This window comes from Montipora capricornis, chromosome 3, assembly GCF_036669925.1.
Source record: "Montipora capricornis isolate CH-2021 chromosome 3, ASM3666992v2, whole genome shotgun sequence".
Classification (NCBI taxonomy): domain Eukaryota; kingdom Metazoa; phylum Cnidaria; class Anthozoa; order Scleractinia; family Acroporidae; genus Montipora; species Montipora capricornis.
Window position 1 is genome coordinate 13,776,091 of NC_090885.1, and position 10,104 is coordinate 13,786,194.

The 10,104-nt window shown below is 37.5% G+C and overlaps 2 long non-coding RNA genes across 5 annotated transcripts in view; both read left to right on the forward strand.

Annotated features, from left to right (window-relative positions):
• The window catches only part of LOC138041145 (uncharacterized), a 9,320-nt gene extending 5,427 nt beyond the window's left edge, over positions 1-3,893 (forward strand). For 2 of the 4 annotated variants that reach the window (XR_011130753.1, XR_011130755.1), the window contains exon 4: positions 2,841-3,893. This is a non-coding gene — a long non-coding RNA (uncharacterized lncRNA). Of the gene's footprint in view, positions 1-955; positions 1,123-2,840 lie in introns of those variants that run through there. The other 2 variants (XR_011130756.1, XR_011130754.1) reach the window with 2 other exon arrangements.
• A 2,169-nt stretch (positions 3,894-6,062) lies between these two features.
• On the forward strand, positions 6,063-8,378 carry LOC138041146 (uncharacterized). Its single transcript, XR_011130757.1, has 3 exons — positions 6,063-6,212; positions 8,110-8,183; positions 8,344-8,378. It is a non-coding gene; the product is annotated as an uncharacterized lncRNA (long non-coding RNA).
• Positions 8,379-10,104: the final 1,726 nt, after the last annotated feature.

Genomic DNA, 10,104 nt, shown 5'->3' on the forward strand with positions numbered 1-10,104 from the left:
ACTAAAAACAAATGAGCAAGGCCGGAATAAGGCCAGTTTCATATTATCTCTTTCAAAAGTATAACTTGGCAAGCCAGAAATAAAATATTGCAAAAAGCAAAAACTGAAGCTGACTTTTGCAGGCTGACCGCTGCTTAGTTAAAATCACAGTGTTCTCAAACATTTAAGATTCAAGCACTTTTTGCTAATTTCAAAGCTCTGTAGAAGACAGGGTTTAATCCCGTTTGGTCTCAACTGTGCCGGGAAGAAAATAGGGACTATAAAGCGCATTTGCGTATCAATAAATCCTGAAGCGACTACAGATGACAAAAACGTGAGAAGCCCGAATAGTTTTGTTCTGTCACAAAAGAAAGAAAATTGTTTACGTAAGAATAGAGGCCAATGATTATCTTTTCTCGCATGACGTCACTTGGATTCTTGTTGCCGGTGTGTAAAATGACCTAGCTTGCTTATTCTTTAATTTGTATCTGCACGACAACAGCTTCGGGCACAGGCAGCCCAGACTCGCAATTTGAGTCTTCAGTAACATACGATGAATTCATTTATTTTATTCACTTACTTTATTTCTTTTCCACATAATACAATTTTCATTAGGGAAAGAAAAGTCTAAGTGATACAATACAATCGGGAAACAACTGAATCTAGTTCAAGATAATATAGCGACAAGGAACTAAGTACAAGCAATTTGATACAAAAAGAAAACAAAACAAAACAAAACAAAACAGTAAAGAAATAAGTAAGGGATTAGAAAATAATTTGTGGCGAGGAAATCTCAGTGAACCCTATGGGCGTATTACGTAAATTGATACTCCCAACCCAACCTCTCTTCCTCCTCCCCCCACCCCCATAATGTTACGGATGCTGACTCATAATATAAAAGCGCGTAACATCTGCAGCAGTTTGAATAATGTAAGTGAGGATAAGGTGCCAAGGCGGTGTTCTGTCTATCTCCTAGGAATGTGCTCAAAGATGGCGAGCGGCCTTTATCGGTCACCAAGAAGTTCCAAATTTTAGGACAGTGAAACAGGAGGGAATGTTTCTTAAAAATTGGTATTAAAATTAACAAGTCAACGCAAATCAAATCAAATCATTGGTTTGTGTAAAATGTAGACTGCAGACTTAGGGGTAAAATGCAGACTAAGTTAAAATGTAACTGTTGATTTGCAGAAAAAGCCCAAACTCTTTAGAAGTGTTAACGGTTAAGCCTTGTCTGCAGTCTGCATTTTACAATGACCGTCAGATTAATTTTGGTTTTTGAGGAGATCGAGAGGGGAAACCGGAGTACTCGGAATTCTGCAACGGAATCATAAAATGCCAAAAAGTTGACTTTTCTTAGCGTTAAGAAAACAAAGAAAATCAACTTACGTACTTTTGCTTCATCTTGTCCTTCTCTCTTTTTGAGTTGGTTTGACTTGATCCCGAGACACGGATAATAAAATCGACGTTACGTATGTTCAAATTCCACAACTCACTGGTATGACAGTTCGCTTGTAATAATCAGATCCTCCACCTTGCCTAGCATCGTCAAACTGTACATTGCAGATGAGCACTTTGTGCTCTTAGAGCAAATGCTGTGATCAAATATTGTTTATAAATAAAAATAATAATAAAAAAAAACATTAAAAAGAAAAGACAAACCATAAGAGTCCAAATTTCCAGTGCCTGTCCAGGTGGTGTTGAATAGTACTTTAGTCCTGCCATAGAGGAAAGGAATCAGTAGAATCGGGAGTGCCCCTAATAGTAGTCGAGCCCATGAACTCATGCACCTATCAATGTTAATCCAGACGGAGGGGGAAGGGGGAACCCCGGGCATATGTGTGGCATTTCAACCTTCAGAAGAATTTTGGTCGAAGTCTCGACGCTAGGGCTAGAAAAATGAGTAAAATCAGATCAAATCTTCTCGTCTTTAGGAAATAATTTTATGTATCACTCTTTAAAAAACGTTTCAAGTTTTCTACTTTCCTTCATTGCTTTACGTATTTTGAGAAAAGTAACATGAACAAATCTACTGCGGCATTTGAAGTTTCAGCAATTTAATGACCATTTCTTTTCAATGTTAAGCCGCGTGCAAATGCACTGGATTTGTCCACTGTACAAGCTCTCAACATGTTGAGTGTTTGTTGAGGTGTTGTTGAGCGGGGTGTTCAAACGACCTCAACAAAGCTTATGTTGAATCCAAGGCCCAAGATCTTTGTCTTAATATCTGCTACTTCAATGTCTAGTTCTTCATTCATATCACTGAGTGCTTTCTCTCTCGTGTTTTTTAAGTGGTATTCTTTCTTGCTTACGTTCCATAAGCATGTTTTTTTCTCCAACAAATCACTGAATAAGCTTTTCCGTTTCTTCTTCCGTCCATTTTCTTGTCTTTCCTCTTTTGGAATTTTTGTTATTTGAACTTTCCTGTAGAACTTCTAACTCCTGCAACGCCATCTTGTAAAATGTTCGATATGCTTAAACTCCCAATGGATACGCTGGGCACTGCGCGTGCGTGGGCTCAACATGTTGAGCGTTGCTGTGCAAATGCACTCGACTTTGTTGAGCCACACATGGATGACCGCGAAACAAAGGAAATGTTGAGCCGTGTTGAGCGAAAAGTTTGACCAGTTTCAAATTTGACTCAACAAGACTCAACACCGCTCAGCACCGCTCAACACCTCTCAACAGAGTGTTCAAATGCGCTCAACTTGTTGAGAGCTTGTACAGTGGACAAATCCAGTGCATTTGCACGCGGCTTTAAATTACTCTTAGCTATTAACGAAACAAAGCAAAAGACACACTGGAGTCCTTCTCGTAGTAAATGTTCTACGTGCTCATCTTAAAGGTAACAATTCTACTTGCAGGAGGTGCAAATCCAATTTTGTGGCAGGTTTGTTACTTGCACACGCAAAATGTGGTACCACTCAACACAGAAGTCACAAGCCACCCACTCAATGACCTGTGCATCATCATCATCATCATCGTCACCGTCACCGTTGTCTTCTGCACGTGGTGACTCTTCACAGTTGCAACGGTACGGGAAAAAAAAAACATCTAACATGTCAGATATCTGTCTCGAGTTGGTTTGACGTTCTCGCCGTTTGGCTGCTGCTTCATTCTTCAAACACAGAGTACCATGCTGCTTTTGGGTAGTCATGGAATCTAGTGAAGCGTGAAACCCTTTCTTGCACGTCTTTGTACGACTTGTGCCAACCCTTTGTATCTAGCGGAAGACTTACGCCGTTTATTCCGTGCAGTACACAACTGAACAACACTTCCATAACTAAAGGAGGATTTGCATTTTGCTTGGAGATGTTCCTGAATTCTCCTGGAACGTGACTTTCTTCCCTACACACTTGTTGCCATCATAAAGTATGTCAACACACCCATTCGCCGCCAAGCATCGGCCCCCGCACCACACTTCACTTTCAAACATACTCTTCAATTGTTTGTCCAATGTTAGGATGTTACCTCTGTTTTCTTCCAACTTTCTTCTCTCTTTTGCTTTTGGTGTTTCCTCTTTTATCATTTTCCTCATACCACTATCTTCCCTGCTACATGTAGCAGTCATATTGGCATTTTGAGACACCGTAAAAAGAGAATTAATCTCCTTGTTTGTTACGTAACATTTCCTTATTCATGAGAGTGTACCAGCCAGCATTGCTGAGAAATCAAAACTTTTTTCAATTGTCATATGAGTTTCTCGCTATAGTATACACTGTAAGTCAGCAGGTGTTTAATACTAGGTATTCACTTCAAAAATGTTCTGAAAAGTTGTTTGAAATTATTTAGCAGTTTGTCTATGTGATAAATACGTTTATTATACAAACACCAATAAAATACCAAGTGAGCTTTCGTGCGAAAACATGATATCTTCAAATGTGAAGATAACATGTTATTTTCACACATGAAAAGATAACACTGTTGCTAAGGTTACATATAAAAATCGCGGCTTTCGATGCCTTTCCTGAAATGATTAAGTATTTCATTGGTGTTTATATAATAAATAGAATATTACATGGCCGCTTGGAGATGCGCTCACTCGTGAGATATTTTTCAACACTCGAAGAGAATTTCTTATCTCCGCGCGGCTATGTAATGTCCTCTATATATTCAGAACACTCCGTCTGGTTTTCACTGAGCCTTTGAGCCAGTGAGCCAGTGAGCCATCAGAGTTACTATCTGCATGGTTATATTCAAGTACTTGGTACAATTACACTGTAAGTGTACATACATGTACATGGCAGTTTGAAATGAGTGTTGAAAATTGCAAGTTGTAATTAGACAATTGATTCACAAATTATTGATGTCAAACATCCAGTCAAAATAATAATCGAGGGTTTGCATAACTGTCGAGAATTCTCCAAACTCCCTCAAGTCAGACTGCAGAAAATTTCGTGTTTTTACGATCGATTGTCATTAACCTTTCGATGAGAATTCGATTCAGAGTTATATAAAAACTGCTATTTTTTTTCTTCATCTGTCTTTTGGATTGTCTTTTTCTGTGACCCATATCACTCAATGTCCAAACAAAAGATTTTTCCCGTCGAACCTCTCATTCAGTGTGAGGCTGGACGGGCAAAGACAATGCAAAGACAAATCCTTTATTCCCCACGGAATCCAAAATGGCCGCCGCGTGATAAAGGTTTTCTGGCTTTTACGATACTTTCTGGAGCAAACGTAATGGTAATGGTAATGGTAATAAATTTATATAGCGCATTTTCTATTAATATATTCAAATGCGTTTTACAAGCAAGGGATCTACATGTATGGGTGAGATCGGACATCAGCATATATAGGCGCCGCTGGCAGCCGCTATCAGTCCATTAGCGGTCTCACCCAGCACATGAATGAATGAAATGAGTCCTGACCACAACACCGGGAGCTCCATGCCCTCCTACTCTTTACGAATAGTGTGTGGTTTCTTTTACGTCCCTCTGGGTTGTGAGCATTGAAAGGTTGTGAGACGGGACATACGGTTTATAGTCCTTATCCGAGAAGACTTGAAAGTCTTAACCATTTGCAGATGTAATTACAAAGGCAGTTATTTTAAGACCCTGAGTGTTGGTCCGGCCGGAGTCGAACTCACGACCTCCCGCATGACAACCCGATGCTCAACCAACTGAGCCACCGGTGCGCGGTTGACGTAAAGCCAAACAATGTTTTGACCTGGCATCAGATTAGACTAACAAGAAGAGGAATTATGAAGTGGAAACAACATCTTCAGTCCTTTCTTAGTGTGTGCAATAAACGTTTGCTTAGTACAAGTGCAAGACATGCATGACATGCTGGAAAACCTCCGTCAGAGCAATTTGCAGCTAGTTTTATTTAAAGAAGAAAGGAGTGAATTTTACTCAAGAGCGTGTTTTGTTATCTTTAAACTGAATTTATTACCAAGCTTAAAAAACTAAAAGACCTCAAAATGGAACAGGACATTACGAAATAATTAAAGGTGTCAACGTGTGAGCCAAAGGGCCTCTGCTGGCGCGAAATGTGGCTGACCCTCAAATGGTCTTAATGACCCCCCACTTGAGAAAATTAACTGGAACGCTGCAGTTCAACACCACGCAATTCAGTGCCTTCTGTTGTTGTGTAACACGTACCACAGGCAACTCAGTGTACGCTGTATAGAGCGTCTAGTTTTATAAAAGAAAATGAAAATTTAATCGGGATTGAGGACTTTCGCTTGTGAAGCGTGAGATGAGATTGTGGAGTGATGTTCGACTCTGGAGAGGGTATAAACGAGTACTGATTTCGACAAAACATGCTTAAAATGGCTTTTAAATCGAAACAAAACAGAAGTGAACACCCATATTTGAGGTAGGGAAAACTTGTTTATTGCAAAAAAGACATTTTTTGCAACTTAACTTAGTTTTTAACTCTTTTCTCTATTGAACTATCTTAATGTAATGCAAACTCGCCTTGTGAACTTCGGGAGCCTGTGCTTGGACTTAATTCAAAATCAGCCTCGCAAGAATCGCAAGAATTGCAAGAATTGCAAGAAAAGATGGCGAGGAAAAGAACGAGCACGTGAGCATCCAGCGGTTTTAAACAAAATATCATGTGACTGATTGAGGGGAGTGAGCCAGGAAATGACTGTCTTCTCCGATTTCTAGTGATCAGCTTGACTTGGCATCTTTTTACCGCAGAACAAAATGTGGAAATCGGGATATGACACCAAAGCGATCGCTAATGATGGCGATGATGACGATTGGGAAACGGATCCCGACTTTGTAGTGAGTATTTGCCCTTCGTTTGATCCACTTTTTTGCGATATCGAACCATTTTTCTCGTTTTTTGCGCTGCAGCGGAATGTTGGCTAGAGAAGAAAAATTTTCGTTCAATCGAATTTCCTGTTTTTGTGCTTCTTGACGTAAATCGTACCTTGTCCGGTTGCTGATAGTTTATTTGACTAATTGTCATAAATTATTAAACCATACTTTGTAACTCTTTGGAGTTTCACTTTGAAAAGACTTATTTGACTCGAATTAATATCGTTATCTCGACATTATTATTCTAAGGTTTTAAAGCTCACGACACTTCCATTTTCATTTTCCTCGCCTGATAATTTTTTTAGCTTTTTGTGTTGCACCAGTGAAATGCATAGCTTACTACTTCAACTTTAATATTTACGAGTGTTGTTCACGGTCACATGTCAAAGCCACTGATTTCTAGACTTGGATTTAGCAAGATCGTTTTGCACAGTAAACAATTTAATTTCCATAGTTTACTTTAATAGGGCCTGTTTACAAGGAGGGAGGAAAACTCTACTTGTAGCAGGATTACCCTAGCAATTACACATTTCTACTTTCTCATGCAGCATGTTTCCCTGGTGCATGGGTAACCTTGGCTGAGCACTGCTAAGGTAACACAGTGTCAGGAGAATTTTAATGCCGTTGGTCAACCAAGGCCTGATCGTAAAATGAGCAAAAAATTGTCTTGAATAGCCAAGTTATAGGGCCAACTGGGCTACCCAAGACAAATTTTTACTAATTTTCAGCCTCTTTTCCTGCTGCATGCAGACAGTGCATCTACAAAGTCCATTAAAAGTTGTCCCAGGTAGCAGGCTAATCCCACCTGTCAAATTTCGCCAATAGTTTGACTTTGAACTCTTTTGCTCCTAATGGGTTTCCCTTTGACGAGGAAAATATCATCTGGCATTAGACATCTAGATCTGTCTCACCACCAGGTATTACGCATCTTCATCAAGTTTTTTCGATTTCGCTGGGATTTTCTCACTTAATTTGCTCGTCTTTCGTACTTCCAAACTTTTGGAGTTTAAGGAATTTAATAAAACAATTATTCCATTCACGCTCATTGGATATGAGCTGTCGACTGGTTATAGCCAACTCGGTGCTAAGCCCCTTGTTGGCTATTTACCATCTCATATCCAACATGCTCTCATGGAATAATTGTTAATTAGTTGTAAACTGAAACAAAGGAAAAATTTAATCAAAATTGAACTGGTTTAATTAACCGATGCATCCTGAAGTTGTCCAGAGTTAAATCTACATACATGTACATGTATAAGACAGTCACACACTTAGAACTGAAAAGGTAAAATTTGAAGCTGCAAAAAAGAATTGAGCTACAACATATTTGACCATTCCCCTCAGGTAAAGGGAGGATACATGTACAATTATGTACATGTGACTATATCCAAGAATGAGAGTATTAAAAATGACTGTGAAAATGATGTACATTGTATCGTGCCATGGCAATTAAAATGAAAAATAATAATCTGAGTGTATTACTTGTATTCATATTTAATAATGATAATTTAGTTTATTATCTAAACACCAATAAAATACAAAGTGAGCTTTCATGCGAAAACATGATATCTTCACATGTGAAAATATCACTGTTGCTATGGTGACAAATAAAAATCGTGCCTTTCGATGCCTTTTGTGAAATGATTTAGTATTTCATTGGTGTTTATATAATAATATTACAGTACATGGCCTCTTGGAGATAGGAAATTTCTCTTCTCGTGTTGAAAAATATTTCTCAACACTCAAAGAGAAATTTCATATCTCTGCCTGCCCATGTAATATCCTCTATATATTTTCTGATGAACAGTCTTCATACACAATCATTATGGTTTATGACACTATAATTTCCTGCAAATATTAGAATGATGTATCTGAACAAGAACAGAGATGGGGAGCAAAGACAGTGGAGGGATCAGGACACCAGGAATCTATAAGGTTAAATTTTGATTTAAAAATTCAAAGCATGTTGTTAGTTTAATTAAATTGATGTTATTTAAATGAACCAAAATGTTATTTTTAGGGAGATAGTCAGCCTGTACACTAATATCACATAACGTTTTCTGATGGAGCCTTAAGTTTTTTAAATTCTTCTTAGTATAAAAGACTTGCGTCAAGGTGTAGCATCAGATATGCCAAAATCAAGCAAGGTAGGTTAATTTACTTTGCAAAAATATTTCTCAATTGTACTGTATTGTATTTGTGAGTTGAAAAAAAAAGGGTTCCCTCCTGTTCTTTTGTTATGACCAATCGAAGTATATTTTATGCAAAGATTTCCAGCATATTAAGTACTGAATTTATTTTTATAATCATCTTACAGTTTCATTGGACCACAGTTCTGCCAAGTTGTTACTCTCTCTTGCAATAATGATAACCATGGTGTCTTTGATGTTTCCTCTTTTATCATTTTCCTCATACCACCCACCATCTTCCCTGCTACATGTAGCAGTCATATTTTTATTTGGTTTGAGACACCGTAAAAAGATAATTAATCTGAGACTCCTTGTTTGTTACATTTCCTCATTCATGAGAGTGTACCAGCCAGCATTGCTGAGAAATCAAAAACTTTTTCACATTGTCATATGAGTTTCTGGCTATTGTATATACTGGAAGTCAGCAGGTGTTTAATACTAGGCATTCATTTAAAAAAATGTTCTGAAAAGTTGTTTGAAATTATTTAGCAGTTGGTCCATGTCTATCTCCATGATAAATACATACATACCATAATATTATTACATGAACACTAATGAAATACCAAGTGAGCTTTCGCACGAAAACATGATATCTCCACGTGACGATAATATGTTATTTTCACACATGAAAAGATCACTGTTGCTATGGTTACATATGAAAATCGTGCCTTTCGATGCCTTCGTGAAATGATTAAGTATTTCATTGGTATTTATATAATAAATCGAATATACATGGCCACTTGGAGATGCGCTCACTCGTGAAATATTTTCAACACTCGAAGAGAAATTTCGTATCTCCGTGCGGCCATGTAATATCCTCTATAAAAATATAATCAGAACACTCCGTCTGGTTGTCATTGAGCCAGTGAGCCATCAGATTACTATCTGCATGGTGATATTCAAGCATTGGTACATTTACACTGTAAATGTACATACATGTACATTGTATAGATGGCCAGTTTGAAATGAGCTAGGTGTTGAAAACTGCAAGTTGTACAGGTGCTAATTAAGCCATTGATTCACAAATTATTGATGTCAAAAACATCCAGTCAAAAAGGACACTGTCTACACTGTGACTGCAGTTACATTGTAGGAAGGTTTTCCTTTTCCTGATTTTTTTTTCATGGATGAATTACATATAAACTGTAGAATGTTAAGTGTTAGCATTGTTTAATATTTTGGGATTTTTTAATAACTTAATATTCAATAATTTGATTATTGAATTTATTTTGCTATTGTATTTTCAGGATGAACAGGAAAGGGGGTATCCTTTCAGAGTTTCCAATGATGTTACATTGTAGTAAATAAAATTATGCTTGTTCATGTAATCCACTTTATTGTTACCAACTTAGATAACATGGGAATGGCTTGAGGCTGAAGGGATTTATGTACAAATTTCATGCCCCTGATTTTGCTCAAAATTTACTGATTTTTTGCAGGTTAGACTAAGTGTCCTGGAATTAAAACGTCAATAATAATGTAATTATTATAATTTCTGGTACCTTGTTTATTGACTTTGAATGTGTTCTTAAAACAAAAAAATTAAATGTAAATTAATATGTCAGGGTTCAAAAATATTTCACAGCTTGTAACCCAAATTATTTGTAGGTTGTTTTTTTACATAAGGCTCAATAAATGAGTGAGGCATGACCCGCAATAGTCAACAA